The sequence below is a fragment of the Pinus tabuliformis genome, chromosome 3_1 (assembly GCF_031772625.1).
Source record: "Pinus tabuliformis cultivar Carrire ecotype Pingquan chromosome 3_1, CPIR1, whole genome shotgun sequence".
NCBI classification, from domain to species: domain Eukaryota; kingdom Viridiplantae; phylum Streptophyta; class Pinopsida; order Pinales; family Pinaceae; genus Pinus; species Pinus tabuliformis.
The window spans coordinates 877504879-877528943 of NC_142301.1; the positions used below are offsets into that span (position 1 = coordinate 877504879).

The 24065-nt window shown below is 39.1% G+C and overlaps 1 protein-coding gene and 1 pseudogene across 3 annotated transcripts in view; both read right to left on the reverse strand.

The window, feature by feature from the left end:
* Positions 1-24065, reverse strand: part of LOC149190387 (uncharacterized) — a 66272-nt gene that overhangs the window by 34046 nt on the left and 8161 nt on the right. The gene's annotated exons all lie outside the window — the stretch shown is intronic.
* Positions 20109-21095, reverse strand: LOC149190388 (uncharacterized; annotated as a pseudogene).

Genomic DNA, 24065 nt, shown 5'->3' on the forward strand with positions numbered 1-24065 from the left:
AAATAGGCTAGCTTTATTGTTCTCTTTTAGAGCAATAAATATGCAAGATGGATTAAAATATTTGGGATTCATCCTCAAAGCTGACAATTCTGGAAAAAGAGAATGGGTTTGGCCAATTGAAAGAAGAATTTTTCATTGGTGCAACAGATGCCTGTCAAGGTAAGGAAGGTTAACTCTGGTCAAGTTTGTCCTTAAAACAATTCCAACTTATTGTTGTTTACTTGCCTCCATTCCTAAAGGATTTCTACATATTCAGGAAGGTATGTTTCAATCTTTTATGAAGACATAAAAAATGGTTAGATATAGCAAAACCAAGGGATATGGGAGGTTGGGGACTAAACTATACTCACATACTAGGAAAATCCCTAGTTGCTTAAAATCTATGGAACCTATTGACCAAAGATAATCTACGGAAGAATGTTATAGAATGAAAAGTATATCACTCCAGGTACTTTTATGTACTGGATCATAAATCCCAGCAAGAGCATAAAAAATGGTTCTAATCAGTGGAAGGTTGTAGTATTAATCTTTCCTATACTTTGAAATAATTTGGCTCGGAGGGTGGAAAATGGTGAACAGATAAGACTAGGTTTTGATTCTATTTTGGGTTGTGGGAATGCAATAATGCCCCCACCTAAAGATTCAGTTCATTTACATAATCAAGGGATGTATTTTCTAAAACTGGCAAAGGATAAGGATGATACTTCAATATGGTCTCAAGGTTGGACATGTGCACAAGCATTGGAACTACTAGAGGGTGAAAGAGAAGTTGGGTGGAGTACGTTAATAGTAGAGCTAAGAAAAAGGCATATCAGAATAAAGGAGGATGTTGACTCTCTGGGTTGGGCTCAAGATAAGGCTTTTGGAATTTACTCCACCAGGTTAGGGTACAAAGTCATGATTAAGAATAATGAACATGGAGAGGTTTGTTGGTTATCAAAAATATGGAAAAGAAAGCTCCTAAAAGAAAATGTATATATATATATATATGGTTGGTTCTTAGAAGCAAAACCCTAACGTGGGATAGCACTCAAAAAAGAGGCAAAATTGGTCCAGGTATTATCTATGTAGGGAAGCAAAGGAAAACATGGGACACTTAATGATCCATAGTCCTTACGTTGTCAAATTTAGAAGGATGTGGAGAATCCATCAAAGAAATATATGGATGGGTATAACAATAGAACATTAGTTGAGAAATTGGTTCAAGAAAAGGAGCCGAAAGCTTATAGAGTGCTAACTTGTATAGTTCTCTGGGTATATGGCTTGCACACAATGACACTTCAAAGCAAAACCCAACATTTCAAGTGCCCTCACAGATCTTTGGTGTATTTCAAAGTTTTAAATTGGATTTGAAGGTAAGAGCTCTATTACCCAACACCAGTGGGTGACCCCATAGGAGAAATCTTCTCCTAGATTTGTCTTCAGCCAGCAGCCCCTAACAACCACCAGTGTAGCTGATATTGTGCCAGATGTCTCCGCTCCCCAAGCCAATCATATGTCCCCTCACCCATCTGTCGAGATCATATGGTTTTTCATTATGCAATTGGGTGCTTATGCTTGTTTTTCTTCGACACACTTGGGTATGGAATATTGGATGACTTGGAAGGAGGAAAGGCTTCGACTGTAATCTTGTTCCCTCACCTTAACTGGGGGGTTAATCCTCAACCTTAGTCTCATGGGATTTGCCCTCCTGGCTTACAACGTTAGGACGGGCACTACTTGGAAAACCCCAATTTTGGTAGCGTGGTCCCATTTTCCCATTCCACATTTTTCACTCTCCTCCGCACATTACATGCCCTATTTCATCATCTCCCCTCTCTGGGTCTACAAGGCTCTGGTACTCCCTCCCCTTGTCCACATGTCTGGGTCAGGCGTGGAACAATGCCCCGAAAACTGATGCAACTAAAATAAAAGACAAAAGCATAATATGGCCACATACAAAAGGAAATAATACCACAAAATGCAAAAGATGGTCGAGACAATAAAATTTAGCACGTGGGCAAAAGCCAAACATGAGCTCTATCCCTTATCATTATGGCCATCACCCTAGTTCCTAGGGCCCCTATGAGTGCCCCTTGCATCATTAAGGAACCCATGTATGTCCCAACCCCTGGTGAGCAATGAACTACCCCACCTTAAGGGGGTAATCATTGTTATATCATACACATCATGCTCTCATCCCCTAGAGCCCCGAGAAGTAAAATAAAAGAAAAATCAATAAAAAGAAAAAGGCAAGTGAAGAAGGGTAGGGGTTACTCATGTATCACAATTGTTCCCTCCTACATTCATACATCCAAATATGTGGACATCCCTCATCATTACCACCTTTGAGCCCATGGTATTTGGCCTTGAGACCCCTATGTTCCAATCCACCTCATCATTATCCACGACACCTACCACTTGAAGGATGTACCTTGGACATGTCCTTCCCTTTAAGGGTTGGGAACACCTAATAGGGTTGCTTATTAACCACTCCTACTAGGGAGGTAACACCATTACATACTTAAAGCCCTAAATTTGGAAAGAAAACCCATTATGAAGTCTTATTTTTGCCCTTGATTAATAAGATTATTCACTCAATCGCACTAATGAATTATTGTATCTGGAGATGAGGAGACGCATTGGATCTTATATAGGATTGGCAGGTGGTTTCATCACGGATTAGGCAACTTAAATAGGGCCCAATCCCACGAGAGGATCATATTGACACTTGTAGGGGAAGCATTGAGAGCCATGGATTTCTATCATGTGACTTAGCATTATCTCATACCATGGACGGCCTCAACACCTTCAACAACTTGTTCATTGTTCGCATTATATGAGAGATGATGCACTTGGACCAGCAGTGCCCCCAACCGACTTTACAGTATATACAAGGTTTGGCAACTAATCCAAGGCCCAGAGGAGGTTTGTCTCATCCTTGAGACATGGGAGGGAAAGCAACATCTTCCACGCCCTCATTTGGAGCAGTCTACGTGCTTATTTTTCATCAAGAGACCCATGAGACCACTACTTGTGCCCCAAAGCCACTTGGAGCACCACATGATGTTTTTCTAAGAGATCAAGGGATCGCCCCCTTGTCTATCATTCATGGAGCTTGTTACTGCTCAATATAGCAGGGGTCATAGGAGAGATTCCAAAGAGGCAACTACTAGACCAAGTGACAACAATGGGAGAAGGACCCACTATCACCTCAATCAATGTGCCCTGCTCTTTACGGACTTTCGCCAATGGGAGGAGTCCCAGTATATAGAAATCACAAGGAGGGATAAGTCAATGATAGGGTATATAGTGATTTCTAAGGCCCGTTCACAAGAGAGACTCAAATAATAGGTTTGCTTGCTTTAGAAGCAAGGTAACGGACTCTCCAAGAAAGGCTAATTTGTGAAAGTCAAGACCTAAGTAAATATTGGTCAATTTGATGGCTATGCCTAGATCAAGGCTTCCCAAGGGGAGGAGAATGATCTCCATTGTAACTTTGTAAGATATTTCGTCATATAAAGAATGGGACCACAAAGAGACCAAGGATACCCAACAAGACTTAGGGTTTAGGGTGTGATCTTCAACCAAATATCAAGGCCAAACAGGAGTGAAGGAGGGATCAATAATAGGTGAACCTCCTTTGAGTTTTCAAGCACAATAGATCCCTTAGAATGCCACTAACCTAGAAAGACCAAGAACCAAACAATTTCGAAGCTAGGGTTGGATGTTTCTCCAAAACCAACTGTGGGATTGCCTTCAAACTTGGAGGGCTAGAAGAGGAGACAACAACGCAGTCCTCCACCAACTCGCACCTCAAATGGATGGCTCTAAAGAAAATCGTTTGATGCCCTAGTCAAGTTGTCTAGGGTTAGGGAAAAATCAAAGAAAAGATAATAAAGGTTTTAGGGGTGATCAACAATGGATTATGGATCAGTGCCTTGCTTTTTGGGAGAAATGGAGTCAAATGACCTTGACTAAGGCAACTTCGATGCTTCAAGGAGACCTTAAGGGACCTTTCTATCCTAATAGAAGATGGCAAACGAAAACCCTTAAGAATTTTATACTTCCAATACAATATCAAGATGGAGTTTCAAGGACTTAATTACACAATTATTCCCCTAGGAACATTCACTCAATCTTTGTCAAATGAGTAACACATGCAAAAATCCCAACAATTTTCAATGCTCCAAGCACTTCACATTAATTAGGGCATATCCAATTACAACAAGAGAAAATTCCATGCATTAGACATTTATTATGACAAAAATAAGCATCATAAAGCACTTACAAGGCAAAGAAAGAGTATATCCATCCATCCAACATGCAAAATAGAAGCTCCAAGAAGAAGTGTGAAGTTAATCCAAACATCAAAATTCATTTAAAAGCTCCAAAATTCGTCCAAACTGCAGGTCTGAGTTCTTTGGGAGAGACAAGAACAAATCCAAGTGATGATCAATGAGAGATGATGACTCTCTTATATTTATACAATCCTCTAAGGGGTTCGAATAGCCTAATTTAGCCTAATGATGCCCCTATAATAAAATAATGTGAAAAATAACAATACTTTTGGTGACAAGCCACCAAATAGATCCATAACATGAATAATTAGCCTCTCAAGAGGGTCGAATTGATAGAAAAGTATCTAGAAGGGTCGTTGGAAGGCCAAATGAAGTCCCTCATATGCCATAATGAATGAGAGGGCTCCAATAACAATGATGAAGGGGGTGGCCCCTCAAACTCCAAGAAAATGACTCGTGGTGCTCTCGAGTGGTTGTAGGGCACTAACAACATCCTCATGGGTCTCCAACTAAATCAAACAAGCTTGTGCTCCATTTGTAAGGGCTAGAACAATGATGCAAGCCCTCCCTTGTCTCCCTAGGTGAGACAAAATCCCATCTATGCCCTGGATCAACTGCCAAGTGTGTGGTGCAAGTGTAGTTGGCTGGGCAAGGTGGTCCAGTTGCGTCATCATCATCAAACAAGTGGGCCACGAGCAAGCAATAAGTGGTGCTGAGGATCTAATGGTCATCTGCTCTCTTTTATAGTGGAGGCCCATGGCTCTCAACGCTCCCCCTATAAATGTCATTGAGACCCTCTGGAGGGCTTAGACCCTATATAGGGAGGCCAAACCCCAAGATGAAGACCCATCTACAATCTTGTATAAGATTCAATGCATTTCCTTGCCTTCCAGTACAACAATTCATTAGTGCAATTGAGCAAATGAGCTTACAAATTATGGAACCAAGTGGGCACTTAACAGTGGCATGCCCTTCCGTAATGGGCTTTAGAATGTACAAGTGTCCCCAAGTTTAAGACGAAGGTTAAGCAAGGACCCTATTAGGTGGTTTCAACCTCTAAGGGAGTGACAAGTCCATGGTACATTTGTCAAGTAGCACATGTCATGAGAAATAGTGATGGAATAGAGTGGGGTAACAGGGAAGGCTCCAAGCCACATGCCATGGTACAAGTGTAGCTCTAATGAGGGAAGTCCACACTTGGGTGTATAGATGTAGGAGGGAGAAATTGTGGTACACGAGTTACCTCAGCCTTTGTTTTTCCACCCTTCTTGATATGCCTTTGCCTTTTATTGATTTTTTTTTTTATAACTGCTCGGGGCTCCAGGGAATGAGAGCATGATGTGAATGATATAGTAGTGAATACCCCCTTAAGGTTGGGCAGTTCATCGCCCACCAAGGGTTGGGACAATCATGGGTTCCTTAATGATGCAGGGGGCTCATACAGGGGCCCTAGGAACCAGGGTGATGGCCATGATAAGGGGTAGAGCTCATGTTTGGCTTTTGCCCACATGCTAAATTTTTATGTCCCGACCATCTTTTGCATTTTATGGTACATTTCTTGTTGTAAGTGGCCAAATTATGCTTTTAACTTTCTTTTTAGCTACATCAACCTTTGAGGCATCATTCCAAGCCCGACCCAAAGTGTGGACAAGGGGAAGGGGAAGGTAACTCCTTATGGACCCAATGGACAAATATGGACCCAGATGGGAAATATGTGAAAAGAGGTTATAATGAGTGGAGGGGGAGTGATGTATGTGATGTTGGGAAGCAGGACCATGCAACCAAAATCGGGGTTTCCCATGTAGTGCAACTTCTAAAGCTAGTAGCAAATAGAGGAGATCCCACAGGACTAAGATAAAAAGTTTGCCACCAAGTTGGACAAGGGGACAAGAGTACAAACCAAGACCATTCTTTCCGCCGAATCCCCCCACTAATCCATGCCCAAAAGTGTCCATGATAAGTAAGCAAAAATACCTAACTACATAACGAAAGCCATACCTTCGGGGTTGGAAGGCACACCTTCAAACATACAATCATGCCAAATGGGTGAGGGTGCATAATGGCTAGCTCGGGTAGCGGAGATGATGGCACATCGAGCTATCTGGTGGCTGCAAGGGGTTGTTAGCTGTCAATTGAAGACAATCTAGGACAAAAAATTATCATATGGGTGTCACCCACATGTGGTGGGTAACAGAGCCCTCACTCTCATTATGGCACCTTGAGGACTCAACGAGGCCCTCCAACAGCCCTTCTACACCATGATTTCATCAATTCAGCTCACTTTTGGATGGTTTATTCTTCACTTTATGAGCTACTTGATGGGCTTGTCACCAAGGACATTAAAACAGTGTTGCGGGGGAGCGCCCCCCCCCCCCTCGCTCCCACTCCCGATCCGCGCTCCGGGCGGGAGCGACTCGGGAGCGGGTCGGGAGCGCGCTCCCTAAAAAAAATTTCGCTCCCTGCCTTTTAGGGAGCGTTTTCGGGAGCGTTTTGCCTTTTTGCATTTTTTTTTTTGTAGTAATGTTCGAAATGCAATTTTTTTTGAAAGAAACAAATAGTTTTTGAGTGGGGCAACTTAATGATCAAGTCTAAGTCCTAGTATTGATATGCTATTCATGGTAATGTTAAATTCTTAAAGTAAAAGTGACATTTTCTTTAATTTTCATTTTCATCCTTTTACTTAAATTTTTAACATTACCATGAAATGACTCAGGATGTTTGAGAGTGGTTTCGTCCTCATTGGATTTCATATGGAGAAAGTAGAATTTTAGATTTCATTCAAAATCCAGCAGACTTATCAGTTTTTCAGGATTTCAGGATTGGGGGATTGCAATGTTTCCATTGAATTTTGTCATGTATTAGGGTATGGAACTCATATTTAATCAAGAGTACCAATCCCTCTATGTACCTTGATGTTAGTGACATTGGTTGTCGAACTCCTCTATCATGACCCTTCTAAAAATGTACGCATCACTCAAACAAAATCTTGACTTGACATGCTATGCTTTTTCTATCTTATGTTAATGCTTAGAGGGTGATATTAATGACAAATATCCCTATACAGATACAAAGGTAATGACAAAGATACCTCTGGATATTAATGCTTGGAGGGTGATATTAATGACAAAGATCCTGATTTTGCAACAAGACTAAAAAATTAGACATTTCTTGTGGTGGCAAGAGGCCCAAGCATAAGAAATAGATAATAGATTTACTTCTCTTTTCTAGTTTCTAGTAGCTTTTATAACTATTGACTCTTTCATATTTATTATGATATTTTTTTAAACAATATATGACAATTTAAGTTTGAAGTTGGCAATTATAACTCATTAGTAATGAATTATGAATATGATGCTTCATGAAAGTTGAAAGTTGTTTCATTTCATTTCATTTTATAACATTTCATTTCATGTTAGATATTATTTGTTGTAATGGTTACACTTAGCTTACAAGTACAACTTTGGTGATCAATGATGATAAATGTTATATATTGAATTTTGAAAGCTTGAAACTTCAAGATTGATGAATCATGAGACTCAATATGTTGTATGTTACTATGTTACTAACTTGCGGACGTGGTTGATGAAGATTATAACTTCTAGATGATTGTTGTTATATGGTTCAATCTATGCTTTTTTATGTTTTTTATATCTAATTCATCATTCTACATGTTTTTGTTGACATATATGTATCAAAAATTAAAAAATATAAAAAATATATATATTTTTAAAAAATCGCTCCGAGATTCGCTCCCAAACCGGGAGCTTCTGAAAATGGTCGCTCCCGCTCCCGCTTCCGCTCCCGCTCCCAAGTAACATTGTTAAAATAATATTAGAGGCATCTTAGGCTAATTTGAATTAGATTAGACACATATAAATAGAGATCTCTCCAATTGAGAGAGATCATCATCATCACCTCTTGGATCTATTCTCTTGTGAAAATTTAACACTTTTTCTTGGATGACTATTGGAGACTTCTATTGATGCATTTTGATATCCTTGGAGGCTAAAATTTTCGCTTTTTCTTGGAGCCATTTCTTGTTCTAGGATGGATATATCTCTTGTCATCTTGTAAGTGTTATTTTGTTGAATATCTCTCTTGAATAATGTCTAATGTGTGGAATCGCTGCAATTGACTAATGTTTTTTATGCCCTAGTTTTATTGAATATCATGGTAAAAGGTTATTTGATTGACAATTGCACAGGTTACTCATTGTATGGCAAGTAGATGAATGTTCCTAGTGGATTAGAATTGAATGTCTTCCATGAAAATCCATAGAGCTTGGGTGGGCAAATGTTAAAGAGCGGTTGCTAGTGCATCGCTCTTTTGCCTCCTTGAAGACGATTTTGGCAAAATTCTAAATCATCATAGGGTCCATAGCCCAAGGATTAGGCATTGATCCAAGTAAAATTGGCAATCACCTTCTCCTTCCTTCTCTTTTCTCTCCCCTAAACTTTTTGGCCCCTTTTCCTAGACGGTCAACTAGGGCTTCTTGTGAAATCTTATAGAGGGGTGATCTTTCAAAACTGTTTGGATAGGTATATGTGTTGGTGTCTCCTCTAAAAGAACTCCAAGTTTGGTTGAATTCCCATGGTTAAATCTTCAGAAATTTGATGCCCTAGTTGTGTCTTTGGATTGAAACCTAGTTGTTTCTTCCCTTAGATTAGGTGTTCTTCTTAGTGGTTGCAAACTTGGTATTCGTTGGAATAAATCATTCAAGACCCCATTCCTCTCTCACCTTTACCTAGTGAGTACATTGGAGGGGCTCCTCCCACGATAACTCATAAACCCTAGGTCTTGTGTGGGCTTCTTCTCGAGTTTCTCTCGAGTATAGCAAGAGCATATTTCAAAAGGTAAACCATCTTAATTAGCTCTTGAGAGGTCCTATTTCATCTTGGAATCTTGACCCTAGGCATACCTAGCCCCATTGTCCCAAACCCTAGGTCTCAATTTCAATCTTGGGTCTTTCTTGGAGAACCTTCCATGCATCAAATCTTTAATTGAGCCTCCCTTAAATGGGCCTTGGGAATCACTTTGTACCTTATTATTAAGCCCATCATTACAAGTGATTTCCTTTGTACCAGGACAGCTCCCATCTGTGAATGTCCATAAAGAGCAAGGGACACTAACTGAGGTGACAGTGAGTCTTTGTCCCATTGTTGTCATTTGGTCTAGTAGATGTCCAATAAGTACCCCTCCTAGGACACCTGTTATATTGTGTGGCAACAAGCTCCAAGTCAAATTAGGAACTATGGTAGACAAGTCAATGCCATAGGGATTTTTTGGATGGGGCTTGTTACCCATCAAAATGGGTAACCCCATAGGAGGAAATTCTTCCCCTACATTTAAGAGCCAACAGGCCAGCCAAACAGCCAGCAACCCTTGCCAACCACCATGAGATGATGATATGCCATGTGCCTTTGCCATTTGCATTAGCCATGTGCCTCTTACCATATGGCATTGACACTTGGATGAATATGGGTTGCTATTCAAAAAAGTACTTTGATCATTTCGCAATCGAGTGCTTATACTTCCTTGTTTTGGGCATTCAATAGGGATAACGGGGTGATCTGGAAGATTGACAAACCTTAACCGTAATTTTGTTCTCACCTTACCAAGGGTGTTAATCTTTGACCTTACTCCAACAGGACCTCCTTTAAGCCCTTTTGGGTTATAGGAGGGGCACTACTTGGAAAGCCATGATCGAGATAGCATGTTCCATTTTCCCTATCCATACTTAACACTTTCCATGCTACATTACAAGCCCTCTCACCACCATTCTTCGGGTACAACTTATCATTAATTCTTGGGAATTTGAGTCTTTCACACTCATATGTTCACATACCTTGATTAGGACCTGGAAACTTTGCCCTAGGAGGTTGATGTAGCTAAAAGAAAAGAAAAAGCATATCATAACCATAATGAAACAAAAGAAAGAAAATCAAAATGCAAAAGATAGTCGGGACATAAAGATTAGCACATGGGCAAAAGCCTAACATGAGCTCTACCTACCTCATATGGCCATCCCTTGGCTCCGAAGCACATGATGCTCCATTACATCAAAAAGGAACCCTTGCATGTCCCAACCATGATGAGCGATTAACTAACTCATCTTCAAGGGGTAATAAAATTGTTATATCATGCAAAGCAAGCTCTAACCCTTGAGCTAGAAGCAGTAATACAAGGAATAATCAAGAAGAAGTAAAAGACGCACAAGAGGGATGGAAAAATCAAGCCGAGTTGGTAGCTCATGCATCCACGAATGCTCCCTCCTCACATATATACACTCAAGATGTGGACACCCCCATCAACTAGTCCCTTTGACCATGGCACTTGACCATGAAGTCTTCTCCCCTCCATTGCCACATTATTATACACTAACACTTATCAATTGAAAGGTGGACTGTGGACCAGGTAAATGTTACTTCCCTTTAGAGGTTGGAAGCATCTAATAGGGTTGACCATTAGCCAACCCTACCAAGGGAGAAAACACCTTTGCAAGAACTTGGTCTTGATTTTGAAAAGAGATCTTTATTTGAAGTATTAATATGCCCTTAACATTCAAGTTTAGTTCACTTAGATGCATTATTGATCTTAGTCTCTAATGGATGGTTACTTTCACTAGAATCCATGTTTTGTCAAGTGGGTCACTGAAACCCAAGCCTTGGGCACCCACTCCATAGGTACCCAAGCACTTTAGAGAAGTACATGGCCTAAGCAAGTGCGGCGTTGAGAAACTGGAGCCTCCTGTCAGCACTAACAAATGACACATGTCCCAAAGTACCTCTAGGACCCAAGACATTGGTCAACTTTGACCTGGTTTTGAGGATTCTTCAAGATGACACCATTGGACCCAGTATGCCCCCAAGCTATCCTTGACACAACTTGATGGGCAAGTGTTGATTCAAAGCCTAGATGAGGATGGTCTCCCATTAAGAGACTAGGGAGGGGTTGTTGCACCAGAGGAAGCCTTAACACTAGAGAGAAGGAGACCTTATTTGACAGTCAGAGACCCATGGAGATCAATTGATGGCACCCCAACTGGCACTTGGGACCCCACAAGAGATATTAAGGTGGATTTGAGGGCCAACCCTCAAATTTTGATCATATAGGCATCTACACATTATTTGACACCTCATCACACTTTGACATGGCATTTGGAGCATTAATTATAGATGACGTCAACAAATAAGAGGCTACGACTCACATGTGTGGTCAAATTAGGCTTATTTTGTTGTAAGCTAACAAGTTTGCTTGTAACCCAAGGTCATTTAATGATCAAACTTGTTTCTAGGCTCTTTGTAGGCTAAAATTAGGAACTTGATCCTCATATAAATAGAGGATAAGCTATTTTCATCGTCACTTGTGATTGAATTTGGCCCTCTTAGAGAATTCGACCTAGCTGAAGTAGACCTTATATCTTGTGGAGATGTGATCTATGGAGGATTTTTTCTTATGGAGCTATTCTTTGGCTTTGGAGATGTCATTTTGGAGCAATAAAGGACTTGTTCATGCATTTTATTTTGTAAGTGTAACTTTTATTTGTTAAATCTTTGTATTTTGTAGCTATTGTATGGAATGGTTGATTATATAGGGTTTATATGTGCAAGATATTGTTGAAAATTATTCTATGAAATCTTAGTAATGGTATTGCATGCATTACCCACCTATAGAATGTGAATGGCAATCCCATGGGTGAACCTTTCAACTAGCTCTCCCCATTGACTTTGCTCCCTCACAAAAGGGATAGCTAGAGTTTGAAACCTAGGCTTTCACATTCCCTTACTCCTTGCTAGGGTTTGGTGTTTCTACTAAGCTAATCATCCCATAGACTCCATCACCCAAAGTCAAGGCATTGGCCTTGGTCACACAATTGATCACTTTGAGAAATTACATAAAACTTCATTTTTCCTCTCCTAAACCTAGTTTTGGCCTCTTAATGAAAGCCACAAGCTAGGGTTGGGGAATGTTTTTCAACTATGGTTGGAGACGTTGCTTGGTGGAGGGATACAACGCGTGGAGATAAAAGTATTTGCCTCAAAATCAAAATATTCTCGTGGCTGATTTCTCCATTTCTAGGGCTAAAGTCCTTTTCCCTAGGTAAATTTCCCCTAGAAAAGCCCTAGTTTGCCCAAGGCTTCAACGTAAGGCTTCTTGTGCCATAGATTGATCATATATATCTTTTGTAAACCTTTTCTTGGCCTTGTGATCCTAGATAAGCCAATTAACCTTGCTTACTCTCAAACCTTGGGTCATGCTATTGCCCTAAGTAGGACATTGGAAGGATATGAATTGCCTTATTATGCTAATTAAGCCTTATTCTTAAGAAGAGCATCCTTCCTTAAGCCTATCTTGTCACCTTATCCCTAACACTTGACAACTCCTATAGGTTACCTAATATAGGGAAGCCTCCCTTGTGGTGAAAGTCCACTAAATAGCAAGAGGTAGTCGATGTGGTGACAATGGGTATACACCTCATATTGTTGTCCTCAGATCTTGTCTTGTGAGCTCCCCTCACAAGACCTGCTAGATCTTGAGGCAACAGGGCCCATGAGATTATTGCAATGTTGTAGGGAGCTTGTTCTTTTCAGAAACCCATTTTATCAAATTCAAAGCAGGCATGAGCTCAAGATCAAACAACAAAGTTGAGCTAACAGCATGAAGATGTCTTCTAAAATTGGCTATAGAAAAGGGGATTGAAATCTTACGGGTACTTTGGGACTCTACTTGTCATCAATTGAATGAGAGGGAACAACCAGATTCAAAATGTTTTTTTTGCTCCTTTAGCAGAGCAGCTGAAGAAAGTCTCTGAGATATTTCAAAGTATTTCTTTCACTCATATATAGAGAATTGAACATGGTAGTAGACAGGCTACAGTTAGAAGTCGGGACTTGACGTATTAAAGCTGGAAGAATCACTTGATGTTTCCTCTCTTTGACCTCTCACAAAATGAAATGTGTTTTTTCTTTGGAGAAGATGAGCTACAAGAGTTTAGTGTGGATTGAATATATCTGGAAATTGTATTTTGTCTTTTTGTGTTTTTGGATATGTATAAAGTCTAGGTAACTGGACTGCACCCTATAAAAAGATATATTTACATCAATCCATATGTATTGAGGTTAGTAAGAGTGTGACCAGATATTGTCCATATCTAAAACTGTTTATTTCAACAAGTGCCAAGAGCATCAGAAGAATGTAATTTTCCATTCAACTCTGAATCAAAATTACGCATTATGTTCTTGGCAAAAAAAAAGGAGTAAGCTATGAAGTGAAATATGAGCCTCATATTCTAACAATAAAATAGTGCTCCTCATTCTCAACACATTTTTCATACTTTAAAAATAGCTATTAGTTACATGCCAATAAAAGCAACAATAAGTATACGGTTTTGGGATTGGGTAGTCCGGAAACCTATATATAAGAATGGAAATAAGAATAACAACTATAAACTAATTAATTTCACCAGCATAAAACACAAACAAACAACTACTATGGCTGTGCATCGGCTATCTAAGGGATGAAAACATAGCAAGCAGTCCATAGCACAGGTTGGTAAAATACAGATTCATGAAAAGGAAATATGCTCCAATAATAAGCTGGAAAACACACGTCTACTTTCACTGTTCTTGAAATAAATATTTATATGGTAAGAAAATGACATTTGGACTAGAATAGGAGGAAGGACACATGAGTTTGTTGACCAAATCATATTTTTATCAGATTGCTCAATCTGGATACCTGATCATTGAAGAAGCATCACAGTACCGAGTATACTGGACAATCCAATATTCTCCCTAAGATAATTGATAAAATATAGTATGCCGGTAAACCAATGCATGGTATGGATTAGGCATGAGAATCTCTATCTGCTCTTCTATTTGGGTTGTGAAGCCAAGATCATAAACATAGTGGCATTCATCATTTCCTTCCTTCCCTAATTCAGGAGCAGATATGGCCTAATTCAGAGGTAGATATGGTATTCCCATTCATGTGTGGATTCACAATGCATGAAACATGCATTTAAGGGAATGGCATTAGTAATTTGAATGTTTATTTTCTATTGTATTTTTTCTTTTACTACTAAGTTTTTCTCATTCCTTTTTTTTAGTGTGTGTTGTGTGTTGTATTTTTGAATTTTTCAGCTCTATTTTTTTATTTTGATGTGACACCAATATATCTACATCAAAGTTTTAATAATGTCCCTACAAGTTTATTCTATATGTGACACCAACATATTTACATCCAATTTCTAATGCCATCCTCACAATCTTATTCTGGATGTAACACGAACATATTTACACCCAATCTTTAATGCCATCCCTACAATATTAATCTAGATGTGAAACCAATATATTTTTATCCAAGTCTTAGTGCCATCCCCGTAATCTTATTGTTTATTTTCTTCAATCATCACAATGAAGAATTCAATAATTCACGTTCAGGTAAACAAATCTCAAATGTAGTTCAACGAAGCATTCTTAAGACAACATATTGTTGGAATTTCTAAGTCTAACCCGTTAGAAACCCTTCATGTACTTTCTGATTTATTCCTACCTACTTATTTTGTTAATTAACAAGTTATTTAGCATGTAAATATTGGAAATAAATACAAGTTCATGCTCAACACATTACAAATCATCAATTAAAGGGAACAGAAACAAGCACACAAGTGACACCGTTATTTTTGGACTAATGTCCCCGGAAAAACCCAATGCGGGAAAACCAGTGCAGCTATCTGAGGGTTTAAATTATTAAGCAGTTTCAGAATACAATCTGGGTGCCAAATCCGGCTCACCCAACAGAGAAAAATCTTGGCAGTAATACCTCTCTACTCGGAAAAAGATATTCCCGCTGAAACCCCGGATAAACACTCTGGCAGCTCCACAGTTCCAATCTGCCCCACGAAACCCCAGCATCAGCCTCTAGGGACTGCGTCAGCCTCTCTCTGGCCCAACGTTAGCCCAGCGTCACTCTGGCTTGGCCTGCGTCAGCCTCTGGAGTCACTGCGCCAGTCCTTTGGCCCTTTGCGTCACTCACGCTGGCCCTCTGAGCAGTGTTACTTGGGGGAGGGAGCGAAAACGGGAGCGGGAGCGACATTTTCAGAAGCTCCCGATTTGGGAGCAAATCCCGGAGCGTTTTTTATATAATATATATATATATTTTTATATTTTTTATATTTTGATACATATATGTTAACAAAAACATGTAGAATAATGAATTAGATATAAAAAACATAAAAAAGCATAGATTGAACCATATAACAACAATCATCTAGAAGTTATAATCTTCATCAACCACGTCCACAAGTTAGTAACATACAATATATTGAGTCTCATGATTCATCAATCTTAAAGTTTCAAGCTTTCAAAATTCAATATATAACATTTATCATCATTGATCACCAAAGTTGTACTTGTAAGCTAAGTGTAACCATTACAACAAATAATATCTAACATGAAATGAAATGTTATAAAATGAAATGAAATGAAACAACTTTCAACTTTCATGAAGCATCATATTCATAATTCATTACTAATGAGTTATAATTGCCAACTTCAAACTTAAATTGTCATATATTGTTTAAAAAAATATCATAATAAATATGAAAGAGTCAACAGTTATAAAAGCTACTAGAAACTAGAAAAGAGAAGTAAATCTATTATCTATTTCTTATGCTTGGGCCTCTTGCCACCACGAGAAATGTCTAATTTTTTAGTCTTGTTGGAAAATCAGGATCTTTGTCATTAATATCACCCTCTAAGCATTAATATCCAGAGGTATCTTTGTCATTACCTCTGTATCTATATAGGGATCTTTGTCATTATTAATTAATATCACCCTCTAAGCATTAACATAAGATAGAAAAAGCATAGCATGTCAAGTCAAGATTTTGTTTGAATGATGCGTACATTTTTAGGAGGGTCATGATAGAGGAGTTCGACAACCAATGTCACTAACATCAAGGTACATAGAGGGATTGGTGCTCTTGATTAAATACGAGTTCCATACCCTAATACATGACAAAATTCAATGGAAACATTGCAATCCCCCAATCCTGAAATCTTGAAAAACTGATAAGTCTGCTGGATTTTGAATGAAATCTAAAATTCTACTTTCTCCATATGAAATCCAATGAGGCTGGAACCACTCTCAAACATCCTGAGTCATTTCATGGTAATGTTAAAAATTTAAGTAAAAGGATGAAAATGAAGATTAAGGAGAATGTCACTTTTACTTTAAGAATTTAACATTACCATAAATAGCATATCAATACTAGGGCCTAGACCTGATCATTAAGCCGCCCCACTCAAAAATTATTTGTTTCTTTCAAAAAAAATTGCATTTCGAACATTACTACAAAAAAAAATTTGCAAAACAGACAAAACGCTCCCGAAAAGGCAGGGAGCGAAAAAAATTTTAGGGAGCGCGCTCCCGAGTCGCTCCCGCCTGGAGCGCGAATTGGGAGCGGGATCCGGGGGGGCACTCCCCCGCAACTATGCCCTCTGAGGCACTGCGCAACTCGTGGCTAGCTCTGCGTGAGCCCTGGTTGGCTCTACGTGAACCCTTGGCTAGTTCTGCGTCGCTCTCTCCAGCTACTGCGTTGATCCTCCCGGTGCTATCTCTGCCTCTCTGCTTCTATATTCACTGCCCCTCAGCTGCAACTCTAATCACTCTCTCAACTTTATAAGCAAACCCAGTCCCAGAAAGTCGAAATGTTGATCTCTTGGTGTGTTCTCCCAAACTGTTTAGAATCTGCCCAAAACATTTCTGGGTATTGGAGATCTCATGTGCCTTAGCCACTCCACCAATTTTAGTGGCTAGAGCACATCCGATGCTACCCCAAATCAACACATATAAAGCAAGGACAAATTACATATTACATTGAACATAAATGCCAAACGCTTCCAAACAAAATGAAAGGTTATGTCATGTCCCTTCTCAAATGAATTAGTCACGGGGTGCAGCAACACAATTTTGGCTTAAGAGGAGGACCCCACACGTAGAACTTAGGAACTATAGGCAATTCGATTTATTTATGGCAACTAGTGGAATGTGGGGGCCACCACATGCATAATTCGAACTTGGCCAAGGAATGCGTTGGAGGGAATTCGAACTAGTGGAAGGAGGGGCCCACAAGAAGCTAAGGGGGGTCCAAAGTGATAAAAGATGATGGAGCTCTCATTTTGCGACATTCTGATTATTTGACAAACAAACTTACTCTTGTACGCTTTGTTGCTTAGCGAGTCTACCGGCTGTTTAGCCACGAGTCTTCCGCAGGGAAGATTCAACCTCTACTTCGGGGGACTATCCGTGCCCGCCCTAGGGAGGTTGTTCCACAAAGGTTGCAGGAGTTTCAGCATCGATTCACAATTCAGCCATGCAGAGGAAGGGACTGCGTACTTTCTGGGCAGCCAGAAATACGCAGAAGAGGATTGAGCCAGCCAGGAGGTCCCTAACTTGCTGGGAGTTCCGGGAGCAAGGAAGGTAGAGGGTTGAGGGTATTTTCTCAGTGTTTTGAAGCCAGCCAGTCAGTACACACAGCAATACGCATTTCTGGGCAAAGGGACTGCGCAGTGGCCTCTGGCAGCAAATTCGTGGGGCTTAGGTGAGCAGCCATCAGGGCCAAGGGCCATCCGGGGAGCAAGGGATCAGCTACTACAGGTGAAAGCAACATTTGAGGGGTGTTTCCAGGTGGATTTGCAGGTTGTTTCCTGCAAGTCGAATTTGGCAGCAGTAGTCGGAGAGGGGCTCCCAAGAGGCCGAAAATCCATATACATACATATGTATGTATGTATGCATATGTGTGTGTGTGTGACATGAAGTCAAAATCAGAGAAATTCCCTTGTGGGTTTTTCTGGGTTTTGTCCAAGGAGTCTAAGGCTGAAAGGACGAAATTTTATGGGTTGTTTTTGGGCACATTCCAGCAGGTCGAAATCAGCGAAACAACAGTTTTCTGAGACAGCACAGTGCATAGTGGTGCAACAACTAAACAACCATCTTTCCAGCTATTCCATCACCTAGGTTTGGCTCAGGAATTCCAGTTTTACAGTGTTTTATGGTTGTGTGATACATGTTTTTAATTTTATGTTGTTGCACTGTTTGTTTATTTGAAATATCACGTAAATTCCTGTTTAGGAACATTACAGGTTAGAAGTAGCACCACTCAACAAATTTATTAAGTAGTGCAATATTTGATGAAACATCATCATCACAAGCTCTGTATGACAAAAAAACACTCTTCTATTACCGTCTTGAAAAGGTGATGCATTAATAATATTGTTGTCAAAAATAAGAATTAGGTCTAGACTCCATCTCATCAATCTTGAGTGAAACGTTTGTTACAATGTTGCCTCTAATCAAATCAATAAGGCTGCCTTGAAATTATGAAACAACCAGATCAATGCTCTAATTGCATGGCCTACACTATGCTCCCTTACAAGAAAACTCAAAAATATGTATTATAAGCCATCTTAGAAAGCATTCATTTAGAATTTAAAAAAAAAAAACAAACAAACAAACAAATTTCAAGACTTCCACAATCATATGCCCCATGTACCAATGATGCAGTAGACAGTCGATTGATAATTCTCAGGACTTCTGAGGCAGCAATGTGGCCTGCATCCTTGGTTGCCATGCTCTGTGAGGAAACAAATTAGGCAAGACATTGTTCCTGGCTACATCAATCACTAACTACTATCAATAACCAAAGACACATATTGGCATCACCCATAGGAAGCAACAACCAAGGATGCCTATTTCAATGACTCAGAGAAGTGGCCTAGTCTATCAAGACACTAGCTTGGAAGATCTCATAATTATTCATATGTAAAGCCCACGTGAAAGTTCAAGGCTCAAACATAACTCCATGAGGCCCCTGAGTTCCAATTGAAAGGTGACAATGCACCTGAGTTCCAATTGAAAGGTGACGTTGCACCTGAGTTCCATTTGAAAGGTGAAATATAATGATGCAAGGAATGAGTGGATTGGATCGAGATGACAAAGGAACAGAGAAAAAATAAGAGAAATGAAAACAAAAACAAACAAAAGAAATTAAGAAGGATATGCTGCTAGGCTTACAACAAAAGCACTTACAGCGTCTCCAAGAAGTTTTAATTTTACATGGACAGATATGTTTCAAAACACAATATAAAGGACACAATATAATGATGTATTCATAAAATACCAATTGGGATTTATACAACTGCAATGGTTGAACTAACCCTAAACCTGTAGTAGATGCCATGAGCAACAACAAGTCAGAGTAATTGTAAACGCCTTAGGGCTTAACATTCAAGGATGAAAAAATTGATTCCATCTCATAGATCTAATTCATTCATCACATTTGCCAAACATTACCAACCTGCCCAATAAAAACAAAGAGAATTATAGAATGTATGGGGGGAAAATAGCAAAGTAAAAGCAGAGGAGACCAAAGGATCTGAAACCTGGACTTCCAGAGAGACATGGATTAAAAACCAAAGATGTGAGAGCCGAGTAGATGTCTATCATCCTGGATAGAGGGAAAGGACTATTTGGTTCATCTAGGCCAGACCTCTGAAACCCTATCTTTTATGTGCAAAACCCTGGTGTATAGATTTCAAACTAAGACTCAACACAAAACCCTAGCTATTGCTGCCTTGCTATTAAAGGAAAACCATGAAAGGTACCTAGTCGCGTGGATAAGCATGGCGTAAATCTAGCAAAAATTTTGGCAGTGATCACAGAGTCATGATTATCCCAAACAGGAATAGGTTAAATGGTTTTTTGAACCACAATCTAGCACCACTTCGTTATTGTTGGCAGGTGGAGAATAGATCAATGATGTTGTCATTCTTGAACTCTTTGCAACAGGGTCTACACAATCGTCTTTAGTTGAGCCCTGCTTAAGTTTTCTACATTCATAATGGCATTTGAGAGTAGAATAATATGGACCATTCACCCAAATTTCATCATTTAACCCTACAACTATTTCAAACATTAAACCTTTCCCATGTTCTTTGAGAACTTAACAGATATGTCTACTCAACAATGCTCATTCCAGCCTAGATGAACATTCAAACATATACCCCCCCTTCAAACACCCAAACTCTGAAGCTCTACCATTGTCAACAGTGCACAAAATTTCAAGGCCTATGTCACAATGTGCTTTAACTACTTATGCATGAATGAGTGCACCGGTATTGAACTTGGGCCTATTCTTCCTCATTGTGCTTTCAAACTCAAGGAGAGGTAAGAAAGCAAGTGTGGGAGCTTTAATGTCTACTACACTGTTACTAGACTTTTGGGCATCAACAACAATGCCGATAATGACTTCCAGGCAAGGCATATACGTCCTATCCAATCCTTCAGCCAGATCACTATCACCAGGCTAGCAGGAAACAGGGAAGGCCACTTCTACCTGTGATTTGAATGGATAGACATGGTTGCAATCATGATCATCTACCAAATTTGGATGGCCACGAGCAATTTACTTGTCGCCATCAAACATACAATGCAAAGCAGGGCAACGCCTTACTGCTTAAAAAGTGCATTGCATCAATACAGATAATGCCAACAATAGCACAAAGAGTTCAAAATACACAGACAATGGTAGATTTAGAGGCATGGCTTGAGAACCTTGTGACATACCAATATGAGGCTTGATCTGTTAGGTGTGCTGCTGATATTTATTCCAATTTGATGATGTCTATTTGGTTTAGATTCTCATCTCATAGTAATTGCAAAAGAAGGAAGACCACACAAAGAGGTTACAAGGAAGCAATTCAAAGGTAAGGAGCTAGGCCACACAAGGATATTACAAGGAAGCAGTTCAGAAAGTCTTCTAAGTAATTGTTGTTTAAATATCTCAAATTTAGCATTTTTAACAGTACCACTACTCTTGCTCTTAAAAACTTTAATCCCAGACCATGCCATTTATCTAATCTTCAACCTCTGATTTGCTAACAATACTTGCTAATTTGGATCCACCTCTATGTGAAAGAACTCTCAACGAAAGGGTGGCATTGTGTGGTCAAAAAGTTTTCCTCTTGCTGAAACACTTTTCATACAATGCATTCAATCATTTATGCCACTACATTGGCTGAAACCAGTGTTGAGAACATCGCAATGTTCTCAAAAAATCGCGACTTTTTAGCCTTGCAGATAAAATCGCCCGATTTTTAAGGTGTTTTTTTTTTTTATTTCGAAAAAAATCGTGAAAAAATCGCGATTCGACAAGAAAAAATCGTGCGACTCTAGGATAGCGCGTTTTAAAAGCGAATTCATGGTTTTTATTTGTCATTTTTAGTAGACAGCAGACTTGTTTGAGAGCTGAGGAGGAGAGGAAGGCGACTACTAGGGCAGAGGAGGAGAAAAACGGAAGATTTTAGCATCCCAAGTAAGATAAATTCGTGTTTGGACCAAATTTCTTCAGAAACCATGGTTTCCAGGTATGGGCACCAAATTTGGCCCTTTTTTGGAGGGTTTTTTCTTGTTTTTGCTTGGGTTTCTATAACCCATTGATTATCAATGATTTTTTAGTGGATTTGATTGTGTTTTTTTTCATTTTTGTTGCATAGAGTGGAGAGAGTTCATTTTGATCAAAAATGCAAAAACTTGATTGTTGTATTCATTAGTTTAATTTTTTCTTGTGCTCTATTTTTTTGCATCATTTTTTATTGGGTTTGAATGCGCATTTTTTCTATTATTGTTGGATTGAGTCAAGATTTTTTTTGTCAAAAATTCAATGTGTTGTGTCATGTATATAATTTTTTTATTTTTTTTTAACTTGCAATTCTTCTTGTGCCATAGGTTCAAGTTTCAAGTTCCAACTTCAAACTCCATCTTACATTAAAACTCAAGAGTTCAACCAAGTTACAAACATGTCAAGGAAATTGGACCCTCTGTGGGAATTTGGTGAACCTGATGGAAGGTTTGATAGATCAAACTTGTCTTGCAAGTTGTGTGGGCAGCATATGACAAGGGGGTTTTATAGATTGAAGTATCACCTTGCAAAAATCTGTAGTATACCTAGAAGAGATAGTATTGGGTACAGAGAGAGGTACCCAAGGGAATAATGTAATAATGGGATGGGCCATAGTAATAAATAAAGTGGTTAACCCGTATCAAGTAAGAGACCACAAGTAGTTAACAATAATGTAATAAGCCCATGGTATTAGATAGATGGTATTGAGGGAACCAATGTAATGACCCATGGTTTGTATGTATGAGGCCTATATAGAGGCTAGAGACTCCCCATTGAGAGAGGTCAAGGATTATTGTATTGACAAACATATGGCTTGTGGAGTGTTCTCCTTCCTTAAGGAGTGATTGTATGGTGTTACCCTACCTCAAGGGTTTGATCAATAAAGAGAAACATTTATATATTTTGTGTTTGTCATTCTTTTGAGATTATTTATAGTTATTGGGTATATTGGCATCATTTCATATATTTCTGAGTCAGATCTATTACAAGTGGTATCAGAGCACTTTCTTGGGCAAAGCGGAGAATTTTTTTTTTATTTTTGCAAGAACTTTTTGGGGTGGCGAGTTTGCAAATCAGATCTATACGTTTTGGTGCAAAATTTGTAGAATCTTATTGCAGATCTGGGTTTTTTTGCGAAAAAATACCCAATTTGAAAAAAAAAATCAACCAAATCGGAGTCCGAATGAGGGAGATATCGCTGATTTAAAAATCAGCTGTGTTGCAGATATTTTTCGGGGCAGTGAGTTTGCAGATTAGATCTATATGTTCTGGTGCAAAATCTACAGAATCTAATTGCAGATCTAGGTTGTCGGCGAAAAAATACCCAATTTTAAGAAAAAAATCGACCGAATCGGCGTCCAGATGAGGGAGATATCGCTGATTTAAAAATCAACTATGTTGTAGATATTTTTCAGGGCAGCGAGTTTGCAGATCAGATCTGTACCCAATTTGCAGAATCTAATTGCAGATCTGGCTTCTTTGCAAAAAATACCCAATTTCAAAAAAAAATCAGTCGAATCAAAGTCCGGATGAGGGAGATCTCGCTAATTTAAAATTAGTTCCTTTTTAAGAAATTTTTGTGACGGCGAGACAGCTGAAGCACGAATCTAAAATTCCAGTGCCTAGATCGGAATTTGATGAAGATGTACAAATTTGATGGCTCTAATCCAGCAATATGGGTAGCACAAATGGAACAATATTTCACTTTGAATCACATTGTAGATGATGAAACTAAGTTACTAAACTACGTGTGGGAGCCATTTACTTGGACCAAGAAAGATGGCAATGGTGGCAGTGTCATCAAAAATGTTATCCAAGGACAATTACTTGGCAGGCATTCTCAAAATCCATTTGTGACCACTTTGACTGTGAATCTATTTTTTTGGGTCGTCTTACTAAAGCTCAGACAGAGAGACACAAAACCTAACAAAGATTTTATTTTTACGGGAAAGAAGGAAACCAAGAAACCTAAAGGGTTATTTTCTGTTGGTATCTCCTTATTGCAGGTTCATGGATGCATTCAGAAGGAGAAGATCATTGTGTCTATAAATCCTAGCTGCAAGCATAATTTTATCAATGTTAATTTGGCAAAAAAATTGCAAGTTCCAATACAACACATTGAAAACACACAGGTTGATGATGAGGATATTCAAGTTTATAAAGATTTGAAGCTTTCTATGGATAAGTATGTGTTGCACTGTGATTTTTATGCTTCAGATATGGCTAATGTGGATGTTGTTTTAGGATACCCTTGGATGGAATCTGTGGGTACTATCAATATTAATGTGCAGAAGAGTTTCCTGAAGCTCTGGTATAAAAAG